Source organism: Schistocerca serialis, chromosome 9 (assembly GCF_023864345.2).
Source record: "Schistocerca serialis cubense isolate TAMUIC-IGC-003099 chromosome 9, iqSchSeri2.2, whole genome shotgun sequence".
Classification (NCBI taxonomy): domain Eukaryota; kingdom Metazoa; phylum Arthropoda; class Insecta; order Orthoptera; family Acrididae; genus Schistocerca; species Schistocerca serialis.
In genome coordinates this window covers 444,933,142-444,953,075 of record NC_064646.1, presented here as the reverse complement: position 1 = coordinate 444,953,075, position 19,934 = coordinate 444,933,142, and the positions used below count along the sequence as shown (strand labels likewise).

The following is a 19,934-nucleotide window of genomic DNA, read 5'->3' as shown; positions in this document are numbered from 1 at the left end:
TCTTTCACTCGCCGAACTTAGTGTAGGACGTTTGCGGCTACTAGCATCATATCTCTCGCACACAGGCACCTGTCTACAGCGCATCCTCGGTAGTATAGTGGTTAGTATCCCCGCCTGTCACGCGGGAGACCGGGGTTCGATTCCCCGCCGGGGAGATGCGATTTTTATCTCACAAACCTGTTCGAGTGTTGCGCGTATGGGGGTCGTAAGAGCATTAACTTTGCGATCAAGAAGTGTAGTTGGTGCAAAATCTTAAAAAATGCTACATCTTAGGAAGTGGTTCTCGCATTCTTCACACTTCAGAATTACTGGGTTTGCTGTTAACGCTGAATCAAGGCACCCCAGCCGACGCTGTGGGCGTAATAATCGAGCTCGACACAGTCTGCAAAAGAAATAATTTTAGCAGAGCGTGGTTTCGATCCACGGACCTCTGGGTTATGGGCCCAGCACGCTTCCACTGCGCCACTCTGCTGGCTGGGGTTGCGCTGGCTCTTCGCCACGTGACGTGGGACACTTGGAAAGCGTTGTCTGCGTCGCTTTCACACGCCTGTACTTAATTGCGTATCATCTCCCACAGCTCTCAGCTTGACTTGTCTCGACTTTGCTCGACTGACGCTACGCTGACGCTTGCAGGCTGCGATATTTACCACGATCGACTCGACATGCAGCTGCGAGATGCACAGGAGTAACAAAGCACTCCACGATGCGGCGACATACGAAATCCACTGCCCAGCTACGCGTCGGCAACCAACAAAATGCCGACCCTGCCAGGATTCGAACCTGGAATCTTCTGATCCGTAGTCAGACGCGTTATCCGTTGCGCCACAGGGCCAGTGGCAGCATTTCTTTCTACGAGGCAAGTGCAATTGGCGAAGAAACGTGTTCTCCATGGCTGAGCAAGCTCCCAAGGAAGGTACCTCTCGTCCAGCTGCGTGGCCGCAGTGCGCCTGCAGAGCTTAGAGCTTGCCACGCATCTGCTCTCGCTGTTCGACAGGTAGCAGAAGGCAAGGCGCGCGTTTTCCCGCGTTTTCTCGACGACCAGAGCCGGTTGATGTGCATGTAAGCGTAGCATATGGAACAAGAATAGCACGAAGCATTGGTAGTCAGGTGCCAAAGTCGCAGTATGGCATCAGGTGGCGATCGTATGTTTCTGTGGCCACCACTGGTTTGCAGCAAAGTGAATACCGCTAACTGAGAGCACTGTGTCGTAGCCCCAGTGGCGCAATTGGTTAGCGCACGGTACTTATAAGGCAGTAGCCGTGAGCAATGCCGGGGTTGTGAGTTCGAGCCTCACCTGGGGCATACTTTTATTTCTTAGCAGCTGTCTCTGACAGCAACAGGAGGCTAGGTTTGAGATGTATCAGCTATTTGAGTAACATAATTGTGCATTCGAGACGCTAGCTGCGTCTTCCTCGGTAGTATAGTGGTTAGTATCCCCGCCTGTCACGCGGGAGACCGGGGTTCGATTCCCCGCCGGGGAGGCACATCCGATTTTTAATTGCTACTCTTTCACTCGCCGAACTTAGTGTAGGACGTTTGCGGCTACTAGCATCATATCTCTCGCACACAGGCACCTGTCTACAGCGCATCCTCGGTAGTATAGTGGTTAGTATCCCCGCCTGTCACGCGGGAGACCGGGGTTCGATTCCCCGCCGGGGAGATGCGATTTTTATCTCACAAACCTGTTCGAGTGTTGCGCGTATGGGGGTCGTAAGAGCATTAACTTTGCGATCAAGAAGTGTAGTTGGTGCAAAATCTTAAAAAATGCTACATCTTAGGAAGTGGTTCTCGCATTCTTCACACTTCAGAATTACTGGGTTTGCTGTTAACGCTGAATCAAGGCACCCCAGCCGACGCTGTGGGCGTAATAATCGAGCTCGACACAGTCTGCAAAAGAAATAATTTTAGCAGAGCGTGGTTTCGATCCACGGACCTCTGGGTTATGGGCCCAGCACGCTTCCACTGCGCCACTCTGCTGGCTGGGGTTGCGCTGGCTCTTCGCCACGTGACGTGGGACACTTGGAAAGCGTTGTCTGCGTCGCTTTCACACGCCTGTACTTAATTGCGTATCATCTCCCACAGCTCTCAGCTTGACTTGTCTCGACTTTGCTCGACTGACGCTACGCTGACGCTTGCAGGCTGCGATATTTACCACGATCGACTCGACATGCAGCTGCGAGATGCACAGGAGTAACAAAGCACTCCACGATGCGGCGACATACGAAATCCACTGCCCAGCTACGCGTCGGCAACCAACAAAATGCCGACCCTGCCAGGATTCGAACCTGGAATCTTCTGATCCGTAGTCAGACGCGTTATCCGTTGCGCCACAGGGCCAGTGGCAGCATTTCTTTCTACGAGGCAAGTGCAATTGGCGAAGAAACGTGTTCTCCATGGCTGAGCAAGCTCCCAAGGAAGGTACCTCTCGTCCAGCTGCGTGGCCGCAGTGCGCCTGCAGAGCTTAGAGCTTGCCACGCATCTGCTCTCGCTGTTCGACAGGTAGCAGAAGGCAAGGCGCGCGTTTTCCCGCGTTTTCTCGACGACCAGAGCCGGTTGATGTGCATGTAAGCGTAGCATATGGAACAAGAATAGCACGAAGCATTGGTAGTCAGGTGCCAAAGTCGCAGTATGGCATCAGGTGGCGATCGTATGTTTCTGTGGCCACCACTGGTTTGCAGCAAAGTGAATACCGCTAACTGAGAGCACTGTGTCGTAGCCCCAGTGGCGCAATTGGTTAGCGCACGGTACTTATAAGGCAGTAGCCGTGAGCAATGCCGGGGTTGTGAGTTCGAGCCTCACCTGGGGCATACTTTTATTTCTTAGCAGCTGTCTCTGACAGCAACAGGAGGCTAGGTTTGAGATGTATCAGCTATTTGAGTAACATAATTGTGCATTCGAGACGCTAGCTGCGTCTTCCTCGGTAGTATAGTGGTTAGTATCCCCGCCTGTCACGCGGGAGACCGGGGTTCGATTCCCCGCCGGGGAGGCACATCCGATTTTTAATTGCTACTCTTTCACTCGCCGAACTTAGTGTAGGACGTTTGCGGCTACTAGCATCATATCTCTCGCACACAGGCACCTGTCTACAGCGCATCCTCGGTAGTATAGTGGTTAGTATCCCCGCCTGTCACGCGGGAGACCGGGGTTCGATTCCCCGCCGGGGAGATGCGATTTTTATCTCACAAACCTGTTCGAGTGTTGCGCGTATGGGGGTCGTAAGAGCATTAACTTTGCGATCAAGAAGTGTAGTTGGTGCAAAATCTTAAAAAATGCTACATCTTAGGAAGTGGTTCTCGCATTCTTCACACTTCAGAATTACTGGGTTTGCTGTTAACGCTGAATCAAGGCACCCCAGCCGACGCTGTGGGCGTAATAATCGAGCTCGACACAGTCTGCAAAAGAAATAATTTTAGCAGAGCGTGGTTTCGATCCACGGACCTCTGGGTTATGGGCCCAGCACGCTTCCACTGCGCCACTCTGCTGGCTGGGGTTGCGCTGGCTCTTCGCCACGTGACGTGGGACACTTGGAAAGCGTTGTCTGCGTCGCTTTCACACGCCTGTACTTAATTGCGTATCATCTCCCACAGCTCTCAGCTTGACTTGTCTCGACTTTGCTCGACTGACGCTACGCTGACGCTTGCAGGCTGCGATATTTACCACGATCGACTCGACATGCAGCTGCGAGATGCACAGGAGTAACAAAGCACTCCACGATGCGGCGACATACGAAATCCACTGCCCAGCTACGCGTCGGCAACCAACAAAATGCCGACCCTGCCAGGATTCGAACCTGGAATCTTCTGATCCGTAGTCAGACGCGTTATCCGTTGCGCCACAGGGCCAGTGGCAGCATTTCTTTCTACGAGGCAAGTGCAATTGGCGAAGAAACGTGTTCTCCATGGCTGAGCAAGCTCCCAAGGAAGGTACCTCTCGTCCAGCTGCGTGGCCGCAGTGCGCCTGCAGAGCTTAGAGCTTGCCACGCATCTGCTCTCGCTGTTCGACAGGTAGCAGAAGGCAAGGCGCGCGTTTTCCCGCGTTTTCTCGACGACCAGAGCCGGTTGATGTGCATGTAAGCGTAGCATATGGAACAAGAATAGCACGAAGCATTGGTAGTCAGGTGCCAAAGTCGCAGTATGGCATCAGGTGGCGATCGTATGTTTCTGTGGCCACCACTGGTTTGCAGCAAAGTGAATACCGCTAACTGAGAGCACTGTGTCGTAGCCCCAGTGGCGCAATTGGTTAGCGCACGGTACTTATAAGGCAGTAGCCGTGAGCAATGCCGGGGTTGTGAGTTCGAGCCTCACCTGGGGCATACTTTTATTTCTTAGCAGCTGTCTCTGACAGCAACAGGAGGCTAGGTTTGAGATGTATCAGCTATTTGAGTAACATAATTGTGCATTCGAGACGCTAGCTGCGTCTTCCTCGGTAGTATAGTGGTTAGTATCCCCGCCTGTCACGCGGGAGACCGGGGTTCGATTCCCCGCCGGGGAGGCACATCCGATTTTTAATTGCTACTCTTTCACTCGCCGAACTTAGTGTAGGACGTTTGCGGCTACTAGCATCATATCTCTCGCACACAGGCACCTGTCTACAGCGCATCCTCGGTAGTATAGTGGTTAGTATCCCCGCCTGTCACGCGGGAGACCGGGGTTCGATTCCCCGCCGGGGAGATGCGATTTTTATCTCACAAACCTGTTCGAGTGTTGCGCGTATGGGGGTCGTAAGAGCATTAACTTTGCGATCAAGAAGTGTAGTTGGTGCAAAATCTTAAAAAATGCTACATCTTAGGAAGTGGTTCTCGCATTCTTCACACTTCAGAATTACTGGGTTTGCTGTTAACGCTGAATCAAGGCACCCCAGCCGACGCTGTGGGCGTAATAATCGAGCTCGACACAGTCTGCAAAAGAAATAATTTTAGCAGAGCGTGGTTTCGATCCACGGACCTCTGGGTTATGGGCCCAGCACGCTTCCACTGCGCCACTCTGCTGGCTGGGGTTGCGCTGGCTCTTCGCCACGTGACGTGGGACACTTGGAAAGCGTTGTCTGCGTCGCTTTCACACGCCTGTACTTAATTGCGTATCATCTCCCACAGCTCTCAGCTTGACTTGTCTCGACTTTGCTCGACTGACGCTACGCTGACGCTTGCAGGCTGCGATATTTACCACGATCGACTCGACATGCAGCTGCGAGATGCACAGGAGTAACAAAGCACTCCACGATGCGGCGACATACGAAATCCACTGCCCAGCTACGCGTCGGCAACCAACAAAATGCCGACCCTGCCAGGATTCGAACCTGGAATCTTCTGATCCGTAGTCAGACGCGTTATCCGTTGCGCCACAGGGCCAGTGGCAGCATTTCTTTCTACGAGGCAAGTGCAATTGGCGAAGAAACGTGTTCTCCATGGCTGAGCAAGCTCCCAAGGAAGGTACCTCTCGTCCAGCTGCGTGGCCGCAGTGCGCCTGCAGAGCTTAGAGCTTGCCACGCATCTGCTCTCGCTGTTCGACAGGTAGCAGAAGGCAAGGCGCGCGTTTTCCCGCGTTTTCTCGACGACCAGAGCCGGTTGATGTGCATGTAAGCGTAGCATATGGAACAAGAATAGCACGAAGCATTGGTAGTCAGGTGCCAAAGTCGCAGTATGGCATCAGGTGGCGATCGTATGTTTCTGTGGCCACCACTGGTTTGCAGCAAAGTGAATACCGCTAACTGAGAGCACTGTGTCGTAGCCCCAGTGGCGCAATTGGTTAGCGCACGGTACTTATAAGGCAGTAGCCGTGAGCAATGCCGGGGTTGTGATTTCGAGCCTCACCTGGGGCATACTTTTATTTCTTAGCAGCTGTCTCTGACAGCAACAGGAGGCTAGGTTTGAGATGTATCAGCTATTTGAGTAACATAATTGTGCATTCGAGACGCTAGCTGCGTCTTCCTCGGTAGTATAGTGGTTAGTATCCCCGCCTGTCACGCGGGAGACCGGGGTTCGATTCCCCGCCGGGGAGGCACATCCGATTTTTAATTGCTACTCTTTCACTCGCCGAACTTAGTGTAGGACGTTTGCGGCTACTAGCATCATATCTCTCGCACACAGGCACCTGTCTACAGCGCATCCTCGGTAGTATAGTGGTTAGTATCCCCGCCTGTCACGCGGGAGACCGGGGTTCGATTCCCCGCCGGGGAGATGCGATTTTTATCTCACAAACCTGTTCGAGTGTTGCGCGTATGGGGGTCGTAAGAGCATTAACTTTGCGATCAAGAAGTGTAGTTGGTGCAAAATCTTAAAAAATGCTACATCTTAGGAAGTGGTTCTCGCATTCTTCACACTTCAGAATTACTGGGTTTGCTGTTAACGCTGAATCAAGGCACCCCAGCCGACGCTGTGGGCGTAATAATCGAGCTCGACACAGTCTGCAAAAGAAATAATTTTAGCAGAGCGTGGTTTCGATCCACGGACCTCTGGGTTATGGGCCCAGCACGCTTCCACTGCGCCACTCTGCTGGCTGGGGTTGCGCTGGCTCTTCGCCACGTGACGTGGGACACTTGGAAAGCGTTGTCTGCGTCGCTTTCACACGCCTGTACTTAATTGCGTATCATCTCCCACAGCTCTCAGCTTGACTTGTCTCGACTTTGCTCGACTGACGCTACGCTGACGCTTGCAGGCTGCGATATTTACCACGATCGACTCGCTCGACTGACGCTACGCTGACGCTTGCAGGCTGCGATATTTACCACGATCGACTCGACATGCAGCTGCGAGATGCACAGGAGTAACAAAGCACTCCACGATGCGGCGACATACGAAATCCACTGCCCAGCTACGCGTCGGCAACCAACAAAATGCCGACCCTGCCAGGATTCGAACCTGGAATCTTCTGATCCGTAGTCAGACGTGTTATCCGTTGCGCCACAGGGCCAGTGGCAGCATTTCTTTCTACGAGGCAAGTGCAATTGGCGAAGAAACGTGTTCTCCATGGCTGAGCAAGCTCCCAAGGAAGGTACCTCTCGTCCAGCTGCGTGGCCGCAGTGCGCCTGCAGAGCTTAGAGCTTGCCACGCATCTGCTCTCGCTGTTCGACAGGTAGCAGAAGGCAAGGCGCGCGTTTTCCCGCGTTTTCTCGACGACCAGAGCCGGTTGATGTGCATGTAAGCGTAGCATATGGAACAAGAATAGCACGAAGCATTGGTAGTCAGGTGCCAAAGTCGCAGTATGGCATCAGGTGGCGATCGTATGTTTCTGTGGCCACCACTGGTTTGCAGCAAAGTGAATACCGCTAACTGAGAGCACTGTGTCGTAGCCCCAGTGGCGCAATTGGTTAGCGCACGGTACTTATAAGGCAGTAGCCGTGAGCAATGCCGGGGTTGTGATTTCGAGCCTCACCTGGGGCATACTTTTATTTCTTAGCAGCTGTCTCTGACAGCAACAGGAGGCTAGGTTTGAGATGTATCAGCTATTTGAGTAACATAATTGTGCATTCGAGACGCTAGCTGCGTCTTCCTCGGTAGTATAGTGGTTAGTATCCCCGCCTGTCACGCGGGAGACCGGGGTTCGATTCCCCGCCGGGGAGGCACATCCGATTTTTAATTGCTACTCTTTCACTCGCCGAACTTAGTGTAGGACGTTTGCGGCTACTAGCATCATATCTCTCGCACACAGGCACCTGTCTACAGCGCATCCTCGGTAGTATAGTGGTTAGTATCCCCGCCTGTCACGCGGGAGACCGGGGTTCGATTCCCCGCCGGGGAGATGCGATTTTTATCTCACAAACCTGTTCGAGTGTTGCGCGTATGGGGGTCGTAAGAGCATTAACTTTGCGATCAAGAAGTGTAGTTGGTGCAAAATCTTAAAAAATGCTACATCTTAGGAAGTGGTTCTCGCATTCTTCACACTTCAGAATTACTGGGTTTGCTGTTAACGCTGAATCAAGGCACCCCAGCCGACGCTGTGGGCGTAATAATCGAGCTCGACACAGTCTGCAAAAGAAATAATTTTAGCAGAGCGTGGTTTCGATCCACGGACCTCTGGGTTATGGGCCCAGCACGCTTCCACTGCGCCACTCTGCTGGCTGGGGTTGCGCTGGCTCTTCGCCACGTGACGTGGGACACTTGGAAAGCGTTGTCTGCGTCGCTTTCACACGCCTGTACTTAATTGCGTATCATCTCCCACAGCTCTCAGCTTGACTTGTCTCGACTTTGCTCGACTGACGCTACGCTGACGCTTGCAGGCTGCGATATTTACCACGATCGACTCGCTCGACTGACGCTACGCTGACGCTTGCAGGCTGCGATATTTACCACGATCGACTCGACATGCAGCTGCGAGATGCACAGGAGTAACAAAGCACTCCACGATGCGGCGACATACGAAATCCACTGCCCAGCTACGCGTCGGCAACCAACAAAATGCCGACCCTGCCAGGATTCGAACCTGGAATCTTCTGATCCGTAGTCAGACGTGTTATCCGTTGCGCCACAGGGCCAGTGGCAGCATTTCTTTCTACGAGGCAAGTGCAATTGGCGAAGAAACGTGTTCTCCATGGCTGAGCAAGCTCCCAAGGAAGGTACCTCTCGTCCAGCTGCGTGGCCGCAGTGCGCCTGCAGAGCTTAGAGCTTGCCACGCATCTGCTCTCGCTGTTCGACAGGTAGCAGAAGGCAAGGCGCGCGTTTTCCCGCGTTTTCTCGACGACCAGAGCCGGTTGATGTGCATGTAAGCGTAGCATATGGAACAAGAATAGCACGAAGCATTGGTAGTCAGGTGCCAAAGTCGCAGTATGGCATCAGGTGGCGATCGTATGTTTCTGTGGCCACCACTGGTTTGCAGCAAAGTGAATACCGCTAACTGAGAGCACTGTGTCGTAGCCCCAGTGGCGCAATTGGTTAGCGCACGGTACTTATAAGGCAGTAGCCGTGAGCAATGCCGGGGTTGTGAGTTCGAGCCTCACCTGGGGCATACTTTTATTTCTTAGCAGCTGTCTCTGACAGCAACAGGAGGCTAGGTTTGAGATGTATCAGCTATTTGAGTAACATAATTGTGCATTCGAGACGCTAGCTGCGTCTTCCTCGGTAGTATAGTGGTTAGTATCCCCGCCTGTCACGCGGGAGACCGGGGTTCGATTCCCCGCCGGGGAGGCACATCCGATTTTTAATTGCTACTCTTTCACTCGCCGAACTTAGTGTAGGACGTTTGCGGCTACTAGCATCATATCTCTCGCACACAGGCACCTGTCTACAGCGCATCCTCGGTAGTATAGTGGTTAGTATCCCCGCCTGTCACGCGGGAGACCGGGGTTCGATTCCCCGCCGGGGAGATGCGATTTTTATCTCACAAACCTGTTCGAGTGTTGCGCGTATGGGGGTCGTAAGAGCATTAACTTTGCGATCAAGAAGTGTAGTTGGTGCAAAATCTTAAAAAATGCTACATCTTAGGAAGTGGTTCTCGCATTCTTCACACTTCAGAATTACTGGGTTTGCTGTTAACGCTGAATCAAGGCACCCCAGCCGACGCTGTGGGCGTAATAATCGAGCTCGACACAGTCTGCAAAAGAAATAATTTTAGCAGAGCGTGGTTTCGATCCACGGACCTCTGGGTTATGGGCCCAGCACGCTTCCACTGCGCCACTCTGCTGGCTGGGGTTGCGCTGGCTCTTCGCCACGTGACGTGGGACACTTGGAAAGCGTTGTCTGCGTCGCTTTCACACGCCTGTACTTAATTGCGTATCATCTCCCACAGCTCTCAGCTTGACTTGTCTCGACTTTGCTCGACTGACGCTACGCTGACGCTTGCAGGCTGCGATATTTACCACGATCGACTCGACATGCAGCTGCGAGATGCACAGGAGTAACAAAGCACTCCACGATGCGGCGACATACGAAATCCACTGCCCAGCTACGCGTCGGCAACCAACAAAATGCCGACCCTGCCAGGATTCGAACCTGGAATCTTCTGATCCGTAGTCAGACGCGTTATCCGTTGCGCCACAGGGCCAGTGGCAGCATTTCTTTCTACGAGGCAAGTGCAATTGGCGAAGAAACGTGTTCTCCATGGCTGAGCAAGCTCCCAAGGAAGGTACCTCTCGTCCAGCTGCGTGGCCGCAGTGCGCCTGCAGAGCTTAGAGCTTGCCACGCATCTGCTCTCGCTGTTCGACAGGTAGCAGAAGGCAAGGCGCGCGTTTTCCCGCGTTTTCTCGACGACCAGAGCCGGTTGATGTGCATGTAAGCGTAGCATATGGAACAAGAATAGCACGAAGCATTGGTAGTCAGGTGCCAAAGTCGCAGTATGGCATCAGGTGGCGATCGTATGTTTCTGTGGCCACCACTGGTTTGCAGCAAAGTGAATACCGCTAACTGAGAGCACTGTGTCGTAGCCCCAGTGGCGCAATTGGTTAGCGCACGGTACTTATAAGGCAGTAGCCGTGAGCAATGCCGGGGTTGTGAGTTCGAGCCTCACCTGGGGCATACTTTTATTTCTTAGCAGCTGTCTCTGACAGCAACAGGAGGCTAGGTTTGAGATGTATCAGCTATTTGAGTAACATAATTGTGCATTAGAGACGCTAGCTGCGTCTTCCTCGGTAGTATAGTGGTTAGTATCCCCGCCTGTCACGCGGGAGACCGGGGTTCGATTCCCCGCCGGGGAGGCACATCCGATTTTTAATTGCTACTCTTTCACTCGCCGAACTTAGTGTAGGACGTTTGCGGCTACTAGCATCATATCTCTCGCACACAGGCACCTGTCTACAGCGCATCCTCGGTAGTATAGTGGTTAGTATCCCCGCCTGTCACGCGGGAGACCGGGGTTCGATTCCCCGCCGGGGAGATGCGATTTTTATCTCACAAACCTGTTCGAGTGTTGCGCGTATGGGGGTCGTAAGAGCATTAACTTTGCGATCAAGAAGTGTAGTTGGTGCAAAATCTTAAAAAATGCTACATCTTAGGAAGTGGTTCTCGCATTCTTCACACTTCAGAATTACTGGGTTTGCTGTTAACGCTGAATCAAGGCACCCCAGCCGACGCTGTGGGCGTAATAATCGAGCTCGACACAGTCTGCAAAAGAAATAATTTTAGCAGAGCGTGGTTTCGATCCACGGACCTCTGGGTTATGGGCCCAGCACGCTTCCACTGCGCCACTCTGCTGGCTGGGGTTGCGCTGGCTCTTCGCCACGTGACGTGGGACACTTGGAAAGCGTTGTCTGCGTCGCTTTCACACGCCTGTACTTAATTGCGTATCATCTCCCACAGCTCTCAGCTTGACTTGTCTCGACTTTGCTCGACTGACGCTACGCTGACGCTTGCAGGCTGCGATATTTACCACGATCGACTCGCTCGACTGACGCTACGCTGACGCTTGCAGGCTGCGATATTTACCACGATCGACATGCAGCTGCGAGATGCACAGGAGTAACAAAGCACTCCACGATGCGGCGACATACGAAATCCACTGCCCAGCTACGCGTCGGCAACCAACAAAATGCCGACCCTGCCAGGATTCGAACCTGGAATCTTCTGATCCGTAGTCAGACGTGTTATCCGTTGCGCCACAGGGCCAGTGGCAGCATTTCTTTCTACGAGGCAAGTGCAATTGGCGAAGAAACGTGTTCTCCATGGCTGAGCAAGCTCCCAAGGAAGGTACCTCTCGTCCAGCTGCGTGGCCGCAGTGCGCCTGCAGAGCTTAGAGCTTGCCACGCATCTGCTCTCGCTGTTCGACAGGTAGCAGAAGGCAAGGCGCGCGTTTTCCCGCGTTTTCTCGACGACCAGAGCCGGTTGATGTGCATGTAAGCGTAGCATATGGAACAAGAATAGCACGAAGCATTGGTAGTCAGGTGCCAAAGTCGCAGTATGGCATCAGGTGGCGATCGTATGTTTCTGTGGCCACCACTGGTTTGCAGCAAAGTGAATACCGCTAACTGAGAGCACTGTGTCGTAGCCCCAGTGGCGCAATTGGTTAGCGCACGGTACTTATAAGGCAGTAGCCGTGAGCAATGCCGGGGTTGTGAGTTCGAGCCTCACCTGGGGCATACTTTTATTTCTTAGCAGCTGTCTCTGACAGCAACAGGAGGCTAGGTTTGAGATGTATCAGCTATTTGAGTAACATAATTGTGCATTCGAGACGCTAGCTGCGTCTTCCTCGGTAGTATAGTGGTTAGTATCCCCGCCTGTCACGCGGGAGACCGGGGTTCGATTCCCCGCCGGGGAGGCACATCCGATTTTTAATTGCTACTCTTTCACTCGCCGAACTTAGTGTAGGACGTTTGCGGCTACTAGCATCATATCTCTCGCACACAGGCACCTGTCTACAGCGCATCCTCGGTAGTATAGTGGTTAGTATCCCCGCCTGTCACGCGGGAGACCGGGGTTCGATTCCCCGCCGGGGAGATGCGATTTTTATCTCACAAACCTGTTCGAGTGTTGCGCGTATGGGGGTCGTAAGAGCATTAACTTTGCGATCAAGAAGTGTAGTTGGTGCAAAATCTTAAAAAATGCTACATCTTAGGAAGTGGTTCTCGCATTCTTCACACTTCAGAATTACTGGGTTTGCTGTTAACGCTGAATCAAGGCACCCCAGCCGACGCTGTGGGCGTAATAATCGAGCTCGACACAGTCTGCAAAAGAAATAATTTTAGCAGAGCGTGGTTTCGATCCACGGACCTCTGGGTTATGGGCCCAGCACGCTTCCACTGCGCCACTCTGCTGGCTGGGGTTGCGCTGGCTCTTCGCCACGTGACGTGGGACACTTGGAAAGCGTTGTCTGCGTCGCTTTCACACGCCTGTACTTAATTGCGTATCATCTCCCACAGCTCTCAGCTTGACTTGTCTCGACTTTGCTCGACTGACGCTACGCTGACGCTTGCAGGCTGCGATATTTACCACGATCGACTCGCTCGACTGACGCTACGCTGACGCTTGCAGGCTGCGATATTTACCACGATCGACTCGACATGCAGCTGCGAGATGCACAGGAGTAACAAAGCACTCCACGATGCGGCGACATACGAAATCCACTGCCCAGCTACGCGTCGGCAACCAACAAAATGCCGACCCTGCCAGGATTCGAACCTGGAATCTTCTGATCCGTAGTCAGACGTGTTATCCGTTGCGCCACAGGGCCAGTGGCAGCATTTCTTTCTACGAGGCAAGTGCAATTGGCGAAGAAACGTGTTCTCCATGGCTGAGCAAGCTCCCAAGGAAGGTACCTCTCGTCCAGCTGCGTGGCCGCAGTGCGCCTGCAGAGCTTAGAGCTTGCCACGCATCTGCTCTCGCTGTTCGACAGGTAGCAGAAGGCAAGGCGCGCGTTTTCCCGCGTTTTCTCGACGACCAGAGCCGGTTGATGTGCATGTAAGCGTAGCATATGGAACAAGAATAGCACGAAGCATTGGTAGTCAGGTGCCAAAGTCGCAGTATGGCATCAGGTGGCGATCGTATGTTTCTGTGGCCACCACTGGTTTGCAGCAAAGTGAATACCGCTAACTGAGAGCACTGTGTCGTAGCCCCAGTGGCGCAATTGGTTAGCGCACGGTACTTATAAGGCAGTAGCCGTGAGCAATGCCGGGGTTGTGAGTTCGAGCCTCACCTGGGGCATACTTTTATTTCTTAGCAGCTGTCTCTGACAGCAACAGGAGGCTAGGTTTGAGATGTATCAGCTATTTGAGTAACATAATTGTGCATTCGAGACGCTAGCTGCGTCTTCCTCGGTAGTATAGTGGTTAGTATCCCCGCCTGTCACGCGGGAGACCGGGGTTCGATTCCCCGCCGGGGAGGCACATCCGATTTTTAATTGCTACTCTTTCACTCGCCGAACTTAGTGTAGGACGTTTGCGGCTACTAGCATCATATCTCTCGCACACAGGCACCTGTCTACAGCGCATCCTCGGTAGTATAGTGGTTAGTATCCCCGCCTGTCACGCGGGAGACCGGGGTTCGATTCCCCGCCGGGGAGATGCGATTTTTATCTCACAAACCTGTTCGAGTGTTGCGCGTATGGGGGTCGTAAGAGCATTAACTTTGCGATCAAGAAGTGTAGTTGGTGCAAAATCTTAAAAAATGCTACATCTTAGGAAGTGGTTCTCGCATTCTTCACACTTCAGAATTACTGGGTTTGCTGTTAACGCTGAATCAAGGCACCCCAGCCGACGCTGTGGGCGTAATAATCGAGCTCGACACAGTCTGCAAAAGAAATAATTTTAGCAGAGCGTGGTTTCGATCCACGGACCTCTGGGTTATGGGCCCAGCACGCTTCCACTGCGCCACTCTGCTGGCTGGGGTTGCGCTGGCTCTTCGCCACGTGACGTGGGACACTTGGAAAGCGTTGTCTGCGTCGCTTTCACACGCCTGTACTTAATTGCGTATCATCTCCCACAGCTCTCAGCTTGACTTGTCTCGACTTTGCTCGACTGACGCTACGCTGACGCTTGCAGGCTGCGATATTTACCACGATCGACTCGCTCGACTGACGCTACGCTGACGCTTGCAGGCTGCGATATTTACCACGATCGACTCGACATGCAGCTGCGAGATGCACAGGAGTAACAAAGCACTCCACGATGCGGCGACATACGAAATCCACTGCCCAGCTACGCGTCGGCAACCAACAAAATGCCGACCCTGCCAGGATTCGAACCTGGAATCTTCTGATCCGTAGTCAGACGTGTTATCCGTTGCGCCACAGGGCCAGTGGCAGCATTTCTTTCTACGAGGCAAGTGCAATTGGCGAAGAAACGTGTTCTCCATGGCTGAGCAAGCTCCCAAGGAAGGTACCTCTCGTCCAGCTGCGTGGCCGCAGTGCGCCTGCAGAGCTTAGAGCTTGCCACGCATCTGCTCTCGCTGTTCGACAGGTAGCAGAAGGCAAGGCGCGCGTTTTCCCGCGTTTTCTCGACGACCAGAGCCGGTTGATGTGCATGTAAGCGTAGCATATGGAACAAGAATAGCACGAAGCATTGGTAGTCAGGTGCCAAAGTCGCAGTATGGCATCAGGTGGCGATCGTATGTTTCTGTGGCCACCACTGGTTTGCAGCAAAGTGAATACCGCTAACTGAGAGCACTGTGTCGTAGCCCCAGTGGCGCAATTGGTTAGCGCACGGTACTTATAAGGCAGTAGCCGTGAGCAATGCCGGGGTTGTGAGTTCGAGCCTCACCTGGGGCATACTTTTATTTCTTAGCAGCTGTCTCTGACAGCAACAGGAGGCTAGGTTTGAGATGTATCAGCTATTTGAGTAACATAATTGTGCATTCGAGACGCTAGCTGCGTCTTCCTCGGTAGTATAGTGGTTAGTATCCCCGCCTGTCACGCGGGAGACCGGGGTTCGATTCCCCGCCGGGGAGGCACATCCGATTTTTAATTGCTACTCTTTCACTCGCCGAACTTAGTGTAGGACGTTTGCGGCTACTAGCATCATATCTCTCGCACACAGGCACCTGTCTACAGCGCATCCTCGGTAGTATAGTGGTTAGTATCCCCGCCTGTCACGCGGGAGACCGGGGTTCGATTCCCCGCCGGGGAGATGCGATTTTTATCTCACAAACCTGTTCGAGTGTTGCGCGTATGGGGGTCGTAAGAGCATTAACTTTGCGATCAAGAAGTGTAGTTGGTGCAAAATCTTAAAAAATGCTACATCTTAGGAAGTGGTTCTCGCATTCTTCACACTTCAGAATTACTGGGTTTGCTGTTAACGCTGAATCAAGGCACCCCAGCCGACGCTGTGGGCGTAATAATCGAGCTCGACACAGTCTGCAAAAGAAATAATTTTAGCAGAGCGTGGTTTCGATCCACGGACCTCTGGGTTATGGGCCCAGCACGCTTCCACTGCGCCACTCTGCTGGCTGGGGTTGCGCTGGCTCTTCGCCACGTGACGTGGGACACTTGGAAAGCGTTGTCTGCGTCGCTTTCACACGCCTGTACTTAATTGCGTATCATCTCCCACAGCTCTCAGCTTGACTTGTCTCGACTTTGCTCGACTGACGCTACGCTGACGCTTGCAGGCTGCGATATTTACCACGATCGACTCGCTCGACTGACGCTACGCTGACGCTTGCAGGCTGCGATATTTACCACGATCGACATGCAGCTGCGAGATGCACAGGAGTAACAAAGCACTCCACGATGCGGCGACATACGAAATCCACTGCCCAGCTACGCGTCGGCAACCAACAAAATGCCGACCCTGCCAGGATTCGAACCTGGAATCTTCTGATCCGTAGTCAGACGTGTTATCCGTTGCGCCACAGGGCCAGTGGCAGCATTTCTTTCTACGAGGCAAGTGCAATTGGCGAAGAAACGTGTTCTCCATGGCTGAGCAAGCTCCCAAGGAAGGTACCTCTCGTCCAGCTGCGTGGCCGCAGTGCGCCTGCAGAGCTTAGAGCTTGCCACGCATCTGCTCTCGCTGTTCGACAGGTAGCAGAAGGCAAGGCGCGCGTTTTCCCGCGTTTTCTCGACGACCAGAGCCGGTTGATGTGCATGTAAGCGTAGCATATGGAACAAGAATAGCACGAAGCATTGGTAGTCAGGTGCCAAAGTCGCAGTATGGCATCAGGTGGCGATCGTATGTTTCTGTGGCCACCACTGGTTTGCAGCAAAGTGAATACCGCTAACTGAGAGCACTGTGTCGTAGCCCCAGTGGCGCAATTGGTTAGCGCACGGTACTTATAAGGCAGTAGCCGTGAGCAATGCCGGGGTTGTGAGTTCGAGCCTCACCTGGGGCATACTTTTATTTCTTAGCAGCTGTCTCTGACAGCAACAGGAGGCTAGGTTTGAGATGTATCAGCTATTTGAGTAACATAATTGTGCATTCGAGACGCTAGCTGCGTCTTCCTCGGTAGTATAGTGGTTAGTATCCCCGCCTGTCACGCGGGAGACCGGGGTTCGATTCCCCGCCGGGGAGGCACATCCGATTTTTAATTGCTACTCTTTCACTCGCCGAACTTAGTGTAGGACGTTTGCGGCTACTAGCATCATATCTCTCGCACACAGGCACCTGTCTACAGCGCATCCTCGGTAGTATAGTGGTTAGTATCCCCGCCTGTCACGCGGGAGACCGGGGTTCGATTCCCCGCCGGGGAGATGCGATTTTTATCTCACAAACCTGTTCGAGTGTTGCGCGTATGGGGGTCGTAAGAGCATTAACTTTGCGATCAAGAAGTGTAGTTGGTGCAAAATCTTAAAAAATGCTACATCTTAGGAAGTGGTTCTCGCATTCTTCACACTTCAGAATTACTGGGTTTGCTGTTAACGCTGAATCAAGGCACCCCAGCCGACGCTGTGGGCGTAATAATCGAGCTCGACACAGTCTGCAAAAGAAATAATTTTAGCAGAGCGTGGTTTCGATCCACGGACCTCTGGGTTATGGGCCCAGCACGCTTCCACTGCGCCACTCTGCTGGCTGGGGTTGCGCTGGCTCTTCGCCACGTGACGTGTGACACTTGGAAAGCGTTGTCTGCGTCGCTTTCACACGCCTGTACTTAATTGCGTATCATCTCCCACAGCTCTCAGCTTGACTTGTCTCGACTTTGCTCGACTGACGCTACGCTGACGCTTGCAGGCTGCGATATTTACCACGATCGACTCGACATGCAGCTGCGAGATGCACAGGAGTAACAAAGCACTCCACGATGCGGCGACATACGAAATCCACTGCCCAGCTACGCGTCGGCAACCAACAAAATGCCGACCCTGCCAGGATTCGAACCTGGAATCTTCTGATCCGTAGTCAGACGCGTTATCCGTTGCGCCACAGGGCCAGTGGCAGCATTTCTTTCTACGAGGCAAGTGCAATTGGCGAAGAAACGTGTTCTCCATGGCTGAGCAAGCTCCCAAGGAAGGTACCTCTCGTCCAGCTGCGTGGCCGCAGTGCGCCTGCAGAGCTTAGAGCTTGCCACGCATCTGCTCTCGCTGTTCGACAGGTAGCAGAAGGCAAGGCGCGCGTTTTCCCGCGTTTTCTCGACGACCAGAGCCGGTTGATGTGCATGTAAGCGTAGCATATGGAACAAGAATAGCACGAAGCATTGGTAGTCAGGTGCCAAAGTCGCAGTATGGCATCAGGTGGCGATCGTATGTTTCTGTGGCCACCACTGGTTTGCAGCAAAGTGAATACCGCTAACTGAGAGCACTGTGTCGTAGCCCCAGTGGCGCAATTGGTTAGCGCACGGTACTTATAAGGCAGTAGCCGTGAGCAATGCCGGGGTTGTGAGTTCGAGCCTCACCTGGGGCATACTTTTATTTCTTAGCAGCTGTCTCTGACAGCAACAGGAGGCTAGGTTTGAGATGTATCAGCTATTTGAGTAACATAATTGTGCATTCGAGACGCTAGCTGCGTCTTCCTCGGTAGTATAGTGGTTAGTATCCCCGCCTGTCACGCGGGAGACCGGGGTTCGATTCCCCGCCGGGGAGGCACATCCGATTTTTAATTGCTACTCTTTCACTCGCCGAACTTAGTGTAGGACGTTTGCGGCTACTAGCATCATATCTCTCGCACACAGGCACCTGTCTACAGCGCATCCTCGGTAGTATAGTGGTTAGTATCCCCGCCTGTCACGCGGGAGACCGGGGTTCGATTCCCCGCCGGGGAGATGCGATTTTTATCTCACAAACCTGTTCGAGTGTTGCGCGTATGGGGGTCGTAAGAGCATTAACTTTGCGATCAAGAAGTGTAGTTGGTGCAAAATCTTAAAAAATGCTACATCTTAGGAAGTGGTTCTCGCATTCTTCACACTTCAGAATTACTGGGTTTGCTGTTAACGCTGAATCAAGGCACCCCAGCCGACGCTGTGGGCGTAATAATCGAGCTCGACACAGTCTGCAAAAGAAATAATTTTAGCAGAGCGTGGTTTCGATCCACGGACCTCTGGGTTATGGGCCCAGCACGCTTCCACTGCGCCACTCTGCTGGCTGGGGTTGCGCTGGCTCTTCGCCACGTGACGTGGGACACTTGGAAAGCGTTGTCTGCGTCGCTTTCACACGCCTGTACTTAATTGCGTATCATCTCCCACAGCTCTCAGCTTGACTTGTCTCGACTTTGCTCGACTGACGCTACGCTGACGCTTGCAGGCTGCGATATTTACCACGATCGACTCGCTCGACTGACGCTACGCTGACGCTTGCAGGCTGCGATATTTACCACGATCGACATGCAGCTGCGAGATGCACAGGAGTAACAAAGCACTCCACGATGCGGCGACATACGAAATCCACTGCCCAGCTACGCGTCGGCAACCAACAAAATGCCGACCCTGCCAGGATTCGAACCTGGAATCTTCTGATCCGTAGTCAGACGCGTTATCCGTTGCGCCACAGGGCCAGTGGCAGCATTACTTTCTACGAGGCAAGTGCAATTGGCGAAGAAACGTGTTCTCCATGGCTGAGCAAGCTCCCAAGGAAGGTACCTCTCGTCCAGCTGCGTGGCCGCAGTGCGCCTGCAGAGCTTAGAGCTTGCCACGCATCTGCTCTCGCTGTTCGACAGGTAGCAGAAGGCAAGGCGCGCGTTTTCCCGCGTTTTCTCGACGACCAGAGCCGGTTGATGTGCATGTAAGCGTAGCATATGGAACAAGAATAGCACGAAGCATTGGTAGTCAGGTGCCAAAGTCGCAGTATGGCATCAGGTGGCGATCGTATGTTTCTGTGGCCACCACTGGTTTGCAGCAAAGTGAATACCGCTAACTGAGAGCACTGTGTCGTAGCCCCAGTGGCGCAATTGGTTAGCGCACGGTACTTATAAGGCAGTAGCCGTGAGCAATGCCGGGGTTGTGAGTTCGAGCCTCACCTGGGGCATACTTTTATTTCTTAGCAGCTGTCTCTGACAGCAACAGGAGGCTAGGTTTGAGATGTATCAGCTATTTGAGTAACATAATTGTGCATTCGAGACGCTAGCTGCGTCTTCCTCGGTAGTATAGTGGTTAGTATCCCCGCCTGTCACGCGGGAGACCGGGGTTCGATTCCCCGCCGGGGAGGCACATCCGATTTTTA

At 53.2% G+C, this 19,934-nt stretch overlaps 65 non-coding genes across 65 annotated transcripts; 39 read left to right on the top strand and 26 right to left on the bottom strand.

Moving 5' to 3' along the window:
* The first annotated feature begins 83 nt into the window (after positions 1 to 83).
* On the top strand, positions 84 to 155 carry Trnad-guc (transfer RNA aspartic acid (anticodon GUC)). The gene has a single exon. It is a non-coding gene; the product is annotated as a tRNA-Asp (tRNA).
* Positions 156 to 400: 245 nt separating this feature from the next.
* On the bottom strand, positions 401 to 472 carry Trnam-cau (transfer RNA methionine (anticodon CAU)). The gene has a single exon. It is a non-coding gene; the product is annotated as a tRNA-Met (tRNA).
* A 287-nt stretch (positions 473 to 759) lies between these two features.
* Positions 760 to 832, bottom strand: Trnar-acg (transfer RNA arginine (anticodon ACG)). The gene has a single exon. It is a non-coding gene; the product is annotated as a tRNA-Arg (tRNA).
* Positions 833 to 1,210: 378 nt separating this feature from the next.
* Trnai-uau (transfer RNA isoleucine (anticodon UAU)) lies at positions 1,211 to 1,302 on the top strand. The gene is given in 2 exon segments: positions 1,211 to 1,248; positions 1,267 to 1,302. It is a non-coding gene; the product is annotated as a tRNA-Ile (tRNA).
* Positions 1,303 to 1,409: 107 nt separating this feature from the next.
* On the top strand, positions 1,410 to 1,481 carry Trnad-guc (transfer RNA aspartic acid (anticodon GUC)). Its single transcript has one exon. It is a non-coding gene; the product is annotated as a tRNA-Asp (tRNA).
* Positions 1,482 to 1,588: 107 nt separating this feature from the next.
* On the top strand, positions 1,589 to 1,660 carry Trnad-guc (transfer RNA aspartic acid (anticodon GUC)). The gene has a single exon. It is a non-coding gene; the product is annotated as a tRNA-Asp (tRNA).
* Positions 1,661 to 1,905: 245 nt separating this feature from the next.
* Trnam-cau (transfer RNA methionine (anticodon CAU)) lies at positions 1,906 to 1,977 on the bottom strand. Its single transcript has one exon. It is a non-coding gene; the product is annotated as a tRNA-Met (tRNA).
* Positions 1,978 to 2,264: 287 nt separating this feature from the next.
* Trnar-acg (transfer RNA arginine (anticodon ACG)) lies at positions 2,265 to 2,337 on the bottom strand. The gene has a single exon. It is a non-coding gene; the product is annotated as a tRNA-Arg (tRNA).
* Positions 2,338 to 2,715: 378 nt separating this feature from the next.
* Trnai-uau (transfer RNA isoleucine (anticodon UAU)) lies at positions 2,716 to 2,807 on the top strand. Its single transcript is given in 2 exon segments — positions 2,716 to 2,753; positions 2,772 to 2,807. It is a non-coding gene; the product is annotated as a tRNA-Ile (tRNA).
* Positions 2,808 to 2,914: 107 nt separating this feature from the next.
* On the top strand, positions 2,915 to 2,986 carry Trnad-guc (transfer RNA aspartic acid (anticodon GUC)). The gene has a single exon. It is a non-coding gene; the product is annotated as a tRNA-Asp (tRNA).
* Positions 2,987 to 3,093: 107 nt separating this feature from the next.
* On the top strand, positions 3,094 to 3,165 carry Trnad-guc (transfer RNA aspartic acid (anticodon GUC)). Its single transcript has one exon. It is a non-coding gene; the product is annotated as a tRNA-Asp (tRNA).
* A 245-nt stretch (positions 3,166 to 3,410) lies between these two features.
* Positions 3,411 to 3,482, bottom strand: Trnam-cau (transfer RNA methionine (anticodon CAU)). Its single transcript has one exon. It is a non-coding gene; the product is annotated as a tRNA-Met (tRNA).
* Positions 3,483 to 3,769: 287 nt separating this feature from the next.
* Trnar-acg (transfer RNA arginine (anticodon ACG)) lies at positions 3,770 to 3,842 on the bottom strand. The gene has a single exon. It is a non-coding gene; the product is annotated as a tRNA-Arg (tRNA).
* A 378-nt stretch (positions 3,843 to 4,220) lies between these two features.
* Positions 4,221 to 4,312, top strand: Trnai-uau (transfer RNA isoleucine (anticodon UAU)). Its single transcript is given in 2 exon segments — positions 4,221 to 4,258; positions 4,277 to 4,312. It is a non-coding gene; the product is annotated as a tRNA-Ile (tRNA).
* Positions 4,313 to 4,419: 107 nt separating this feature from the next.
* Trnad-guc (transfer RNA aspartic acid (anticodon GUC)) lies at positions 4,420 to 4,491 on the top strand. The gene has a single exon. It is a non-coding gene; the product is annotated as a tRNA-Asp (tRNA).
* A 107-nt stretch (positions 4,492 to 4,598) lies between these two features.
* Trnad-guc (transfer RNA aspartic acid (anticodon GUC)) lies at positions 4,599 to 4,670 on the top strand. The gene has a single exon. It is a non-coding gene; the product is annotated as a tRNA-Asp (tRNA).
* Positions 4,671 to 4,915: 245 nt separating this feature from the next.
* On the bottom strand, positions 4,916 to 4,987 carry Trnam-cau (transfer RNA methionine (anticodon CAU)). The gene has a single exon. It is a non-coding gene; the product is annotated as a tRNA-Met (tRNA).
* Positions 4,988 to 5,274: 287 nt separating this feature from the next.
* Trnar-acg (transfer RNA arginine (anticodon ACG)) lies at positions 5,275 to 5,347 on the bottom strand. The gene has a single exon. It is a non-coding gene; the product is annotated as a tRNA-Arg (tRNA).
* A 378-nt stretch (positions 5,348 to 5,725) lies between these two features.
* Positions 5,726 to 5,817, top strand: Trnai-uau (transfer RNA isoleucine (anticodon UAU)). Its single transcript is given in 2 exon segments — positions 5,726 to 5,763; positions 5,782 to 5,817. It is a non-coding gene; the product is annotated as a tRNA-Ile (tRNA).
* Positions 5,818 to 5,924: 107 nt separating this feature from the next.
* Trnad-guc (transfer RNA aspartic acid (anticodon GUC)) lies at positions 5,925 to 5,996 on the top strand. Its single transcript has one exon. It is a non-coding gene; the product is annotated as a tRNA-Asp (tRNA).
* Positions 5,997 to 6,103: 107 nt separating this feature from the next.
* Trnad-guc (transfer RNA aspartic acid (anticodon GUC)) lies at positions 6,104 to 6,175 on the top strand. Its single transcript has one exon. It is a non-coding gene; the product is annotated as a tRNA-Asp (tRNA).
* A 245-nt stretch (positions 6,176 to 6,420) lies between these two features.
* Positions 6,421 to 6,492, bottom strand: Trnam-cau (transfer RNA methionine (anticodon CAU)). The gene has a single exon. It is a non-coding gene; the product is annotated as a tRNA-Met (tRNA).
* Positions 6,493 to 6,835: 343 nt separating this feature from the next.
* On the bottom strand, positions 6,836 to 6,908 carry Trnar-acg (transfer RNA arginine (anticodon ACG)). Its single transcript has one exon. It is a non-coding gene; the product is annotated as a tRNA-Arg (tRNA).
* Positions 6,909 to 7,286: 378 nt separating this feature from the next.
* Positions 7,287 to 7,378, top strand: Trnai-uau (transfer RNA isoleucine (anticodon UAU)). Its single transcript is given in 2 exon segments — positions 7,287 to 7,324; positions 7,343 to 7,378. It is a non-coding gene; the product is annotated as a tRNA-Ile (tRNA).
* Positions 7,379 to 7,485: 107 nt separating this feature from the next.
* On the top strand, positions 7,486 to 7,557 carry Trnad-guc (transfer RNA aspartic acid (anticodon GUC)). The gene has a single exon. It is a non-coding gene; the product is annotated as a tRNA-Asp (tRNA).
* A 107-nt stretch (positions 7,558 to 7,664) lies between these two features.
* Trnad-guc (transfer RNA aspartic acid (anticodon GUC)) lies at positions 7,665 to 7,736 on the top strand. Its single transcript has one exon. It is a non-coding gene; the product is annotated as a tRNA-Asp (tRNA).
* A 245-nt stretch (positions 7,737 to 7,981) lies between these two features.
* Trnam-cau (transfer RNA methionine (anticodon CAU)) lies at positions 7,982 to 8,053 on the bottom strand. Its single transcript has one exon. It is a non-coding gene; the product is annotated as a tRNA-Met (tRNA).
* Positions 8,054 to 8,396: 343 nt separating this feature from the next.
* Trnar-acg (transfer RNA arginine (anticodon ACG)) lies at positions 8,397 to 8,469 on the bottom strand. The gene has a single exon. It is a non-coding gene; the product is annotated as a tRNA-Arg (tRNA).
* Positions 8,470 to 8,847: 378 nt separating this feature from the next.
* On the top strand, positions 8,848 to 8,939 carry Trnai-uau (transfer RNA isoleucine (anticodon UAU)). Its single transcript is given in 2 exon segments — positions 8,848 to 8,885; positions 8,904 to 8,939. It is a non-coding gene; the product is annotated as a tRNA-Ile (tRNA).
* Positions 8,940 to 9,046: 107 nt separating this feature from the next.
* On the top strand, positions 9,047 to 9,118 carry Trnad-guc (transfer RNA aspartic acid (anticodon GUC)). The gene has a single exon. It is a non-coding gene; the product is annotated as a tRNA-Asp (tRNA).
* A 107-nt stretch (positions 9,119 to 9,225) lies between these two features.
* On the top strand, positions 9,226 to 9,297 carry Trnad-guc (transfer RNA aspartic acid (anticodon GUC)). Its single transcript has one exon. It is a non-coding gene; the product is annotated as a tRNA-Asp (tRNA).
* A 245-nt stretch (positions 9,298 to 9,542) lies between these two features.
* Positions 9,543 to 9,614, bottom strand: Trnam-cau (transfer RNA methionine (anticodon CAU)). The gene has a single exon. It is a non-coding gene; the product is annotated as a tRNA-Met (tRNA).
* Positions 9,615 to 9,901: 287 nt separating this feature from the next.
* Trnar-acg (transfer RNA arginine (anticodon ACG)) lies at positions 9,902 to 9,974 on the bottom strand. Its single transcript has one exon. It is a non-coding gene; the product is annotated as a tRNA-Arg (tRNA).
* Positions 9,975 to 10,352: 378 nt separating this feature from the next.
* On the top strand, positions 10,353 to 10,444 carry Trnai-uau (transfer RNA isoleucine (anticodon UAU)). The gene is given in 2 exon segments: positions 10,353 to 10,390; positions 10,409 to 10,444. It is a non-coding gene; the product is annotated as a tRNA-Ile (tRNA).
* A 107-nt stretch (positions 10,445 to 10,551) lies between these two features.
* On the top strand, positions 10,552 to 10,623 carry Trnad-guc (transfer RNA aspartic acid (anticodon GUC)). The gene has a single exon. It is a non-coding gene; the product is annotated as a tRNA-Asp (tRNA).
* Positions 10,624 to 10,730: 107 nt separating this feature from the next.
* Trnad-guc (transfer RNA aspartic acid (anticodon GUC)) lies at positions 10,731 to 10,802 on the top strand. Its single transcript has one exon. It is a non-coding gene; the product is annotated as a tRNA-Asp (tRNA).
* A 245-nt stretch (positions 10,803 to 11,047) lies between these two features.
* On the bottom strand, positions 11,048 to 11,119 carry Trnam-cau (transfer RNA methionine (anticodon CAU)). Its single transcript has one exon. It is a non-coding gene; the product is annotated as a tRNA-Met (tRNA).
* A 338-nt stretch (positions 11,120 to 11,457) lies between these two features.
* Trnar-acg (transfer RNA arginine (anticodon ACG)) lies at positions 11,458 to 11,530 on the bottom strand. Its single transcript has one exon. It is a non-coding gene; the product is annotated as a tRNA-Arg (tRNA).
* Positions 11,531 to 11,908: 378 nt separating this feature from the next.
* Trnai-uau (transfer RNA isoleucine (anticodon UAU)) lies at positions 11,909 to 12,000 on the top strand. The gene is given in 2 exon segments: positions 11,909 to 11,946; positions 11,965 to 12,000. It is a non-coding gene; the product is annotated as a tRNA-Ile (tRNA).
* A 107-nt stretch (positions 12,001 to 12,107) lies between these two features.
* Positions 12,108 to 12,179, top strand: Trnad-guc (transfer RNA aspartic acid (anticodon GUC)). Its single transcript has one exon. It is a non-coding gene; the product is annotated as a tRNA-Asp (tRNA).
* A 107-nt stretch (positions 12,180 to 12,286) lies between these two features.
* On the top strand, positions 12,287 to 12,358 carry Trnad-guc (transfer RNA aspartic acid (anticodon GUC)). Its single transcript has one exon. It is a non-coding gene; the product is annotated as a tRNA-Asp (tRNA).
* Positions 12,359 to 12,603: 245 nt separating this feature from the next.
* On the bottom strand, positions 12,604 to 12,675 carry Trnam-cau (transfer RNA methionine (anticodon CAU)). The gene has a single exon. It is a non-coding gene; the product is annotated as a tRNA-Met (tRNA).
* Positions 12,676 to 13,018: 343 nt separating this feature from the next.
* On the bottom strand, positions 13,019 to 13,091 carry Trnar-acg (transfer RNA arginine (anticodon ACG)). Its single transcript has one exon. It is a non-coding gene; the product is annotated as a tRNA-Arg (tRNA).
* Positions 13,092 to 13,469: 378 nt separating this feature from the next.
* Trnai-uau (transfer RNA isoleucine (anticodon UAU)) lies at positions 13,470 to 13,561 on the top strand. Its single transcript is given in 2 exon segments — positions 13,470 to 13,507; positions 13,526 to 13,561. It is a non-coding gene; the product is annotated as a tRNA-Ile (tRNA).
* A 107-nt stretch (positions 13,562 to 13,668) lies between these two features.
* On the top strand, positions 13,669 to 13,740 carry Trnad-guc (transfer RNA aspartic acid (anticodon GUC)). Its single transcript has one exon. It is a non-coding gene; the product is annotated as a tRNA-Asp (tRNA).
* Positions 13,741 to 13,847: 107 nt separating this feature from the next.
* Positions 13,848 to 13,919, top strand: Trnad-guc (transfer RNA aspartic acid (anticodon GUC)). The gene has a single exon. It is a non-coding gene; the product is annotated as a tRNA-Asp (tRNA).
* Positions 13,920 to 14,164: 245 nt separating this feature from the next.
* Trnam-cau (transfer RNA methionine (anticodon CAU)) lies at positions 14,165 to 14,236 on the bottom strand. Its single transcript has one exon. It is a non-coding gene; the product is annotated as a tRNA-Met (tRNA).
* Positions 14,237 to 14,579: 343 nt separating this feature from the next.
* Trnar-acg (transfer RNA arginine (anticodon ACG)) lies at positions 14,580 to 14,652 on the bottom strand. The gene has a single exon. It is a non-coding gene; the product is annotated as a tRNA-Arg (tRNA).
* A 378-nt stretch (positions 14,653 to 15,030) lies between these two features.
* Trnai-uau (transfer RNA isoleucine (anticodon UAU)) lies at positions 15,031 to 15,122 on the top strand. The gene is given in 2 exon segments: positions 15,031 to 15,068; positions 15,087 to 15,122. It is a non-coding gene; the product is annotated as a tRNA-Ile (tRNA).
* Positions 15,123 to 15,229: 107 nt separating this feature from the next.
* Positions 15,230 to 15,301, top strand: Trnad-guc (transfer RNA aspartic acid (anticodon GUC)). The gene has a single exon. It is a non-coding gene; the product is annotated as a tRNA-Asp (tRNA).
* Positions 15,302 to 15,408: 107 nt separating this feature from the next.
* Positions 15,409 to 15,480, top strand: Trnad-guc (transfer RNA aspartic acid (anticodon GUC)). The gene has a single exon. It is a non-coding gene; the product is annotated as a tRNA-Asp (tRNA).
* A 245-nt stretch (positions 15,481 to 15,725) lies between these two features.
* Trnam-cau (transfer RNA methionine (anticodon CAU)) lies at positions 15,726 to 15,797 on the bottom strand. The gene has a single exon. It is a non-coding gene; the product is annotated as a tRNA-Met (tRNA).
* A 338-nt stretch (positions 15,798 to 16,135) lies between these two features.
* On the bottom strand, positions 16,136 to 16,208 carry Trnar-acg (transfer RNA arginine (anticodon ACG)). Its single transcript has one exon. It is a non-coding gene; the product is annotated as a tRNA-Arg (tRNA).
* Positions 16,209 to 16,586: 378 nt separating this feature from the next.
* Positions 16,587 to 16,678, top strand: Trnai-uau (transfer RNA isoleucine (anticodon UAU)). Its single transcript is given in 2 exon segments — positions 16,587 to 16,624; positions 16,643 to 16,678. It is a non-coding gene; the product is annotated as a tRNA-Ile (tRNA).
* Positions 16,679 to 16,785: 107 nt separating this feature from the next.
* On the top strand, positions 16,786 to 16,857 carry Trnad-guc (transfer RNA aspartic acid (anticodon GUC)). Its single transcript has one exon. It is a non-coding gene; the product is annotated as a tRNA-Asp (tRNA).
* A 107-nt stretch (positions 16,858 to 16,964) lies between these two features.
* On the top strand, positions 16,965 to 17,036 carry Trnad-guc (transfer RNA aspartic acid (anticodon GUC)). Its single transcript has one exon. It is a non-coding gene; the product is annotated as a tRNA-Asp (tRNA).
* A 245-nt stretch (positions 17,037 to 17,281) lies between these two features.
* Positions 17,282 to 17,353, bottom strand: Trnam-cau (transfer RNA methionine (anticodon CAU)). Its single transcript has one exon. It is a non-coding gene; the product is annotated as a tRNA-Met (tRNA).
* A 287-nt stretch (positions 17,354 to 17,640) lies between these two features.
* Positions 17,641 to 17,713, bottom strand: Trnar-acg (transfer RNA arginine (anticodon ACG)). The gene has a single exon. It is a non-coding gene; the product is annotated as a tRNA-Arg (tRNA).
* A 378-nt stretch (positions 17,714 to 18,091) lies between these two features.
* Positions 18,092 to 18,183, top strand: Trnai-uau (transfer RNA isoleucine (anticodon UAU)). The gene is given in 2 exon segments: positions 18,092 to 18,129; positions 18,148 to 18,183. It is a non-coding gene; the product is annotated as a tRNA-Ile (tRNA).
* Positions 18,184 to 18,290: 107 nt separating this feature from the next.
* Positions 18,291 to 18,362, top strand: Trnad-guc (transfer RNA aspartic acid (anticodon GUC)). Its single transcript has one exon. It is a non-coding gene; the product is annotated as a tRNA-Asp (tRNA).
* Positions 18,363 to 18,469: 107 nt separating this feature from the next.
* On the top strand, positions 18,470 to 18,541 carry Trnad-guc (transfer RNA aspartic acid (anticodon GUC)). The gene has a single exon. It is a non-coding gene; the product is annotated as a tRNA-Asp (tRNA).
* A 245-nt stretch (positions 18,542 to 18,786) lies between these two features.
* Positions 18,787 to 18,858, bottom strand: Trnam-cau (transfer RNA methionine (anticodon CAU)). The gene has a single exon. It is a non-coding gene; the product is annotated as a tRNA-Met (tRNA).
* Positions 18,859 to 19,196: 338 nt separating this feature from the next.
* Trnar-acg (transfer RNA arginine (anticodon ACG)) lies at positions 19,197 to 19,269 on the bottom strand. Its single transcript has one exon. It is a non-coding gene; the product is annotated as a tRNA-Arg (tRNA).
* A 378-nt stretch (positions 19,270 to 19,647) lies between these two features.
* On the top strand, positions 19,648 to 19,739 carry Trnai-uau (transfer RNA isoleucine (anticodon UAU)). The gene is given in 2 exon segments: positions 19,648 to 19,685; positions 19,704 to 19,739. It is a non-coding gene; the product is annotated as a tRNA-Ile (tRNA).
* Positions 19,740 to 19,846: 107 nt separating this feature from the next.
* Positions 19,847 to 19,918, top strand: Trnad-guc (transfer RNA aspartic acid (anticodon GUC)). The gene has a single exon. It is a non-coding gene; the product is annotated as a tRNA-Asp (tRNA).
* The last annotated feature ends 16 nt before the right edge of the window (positions 19,919 to 19,934 follow it).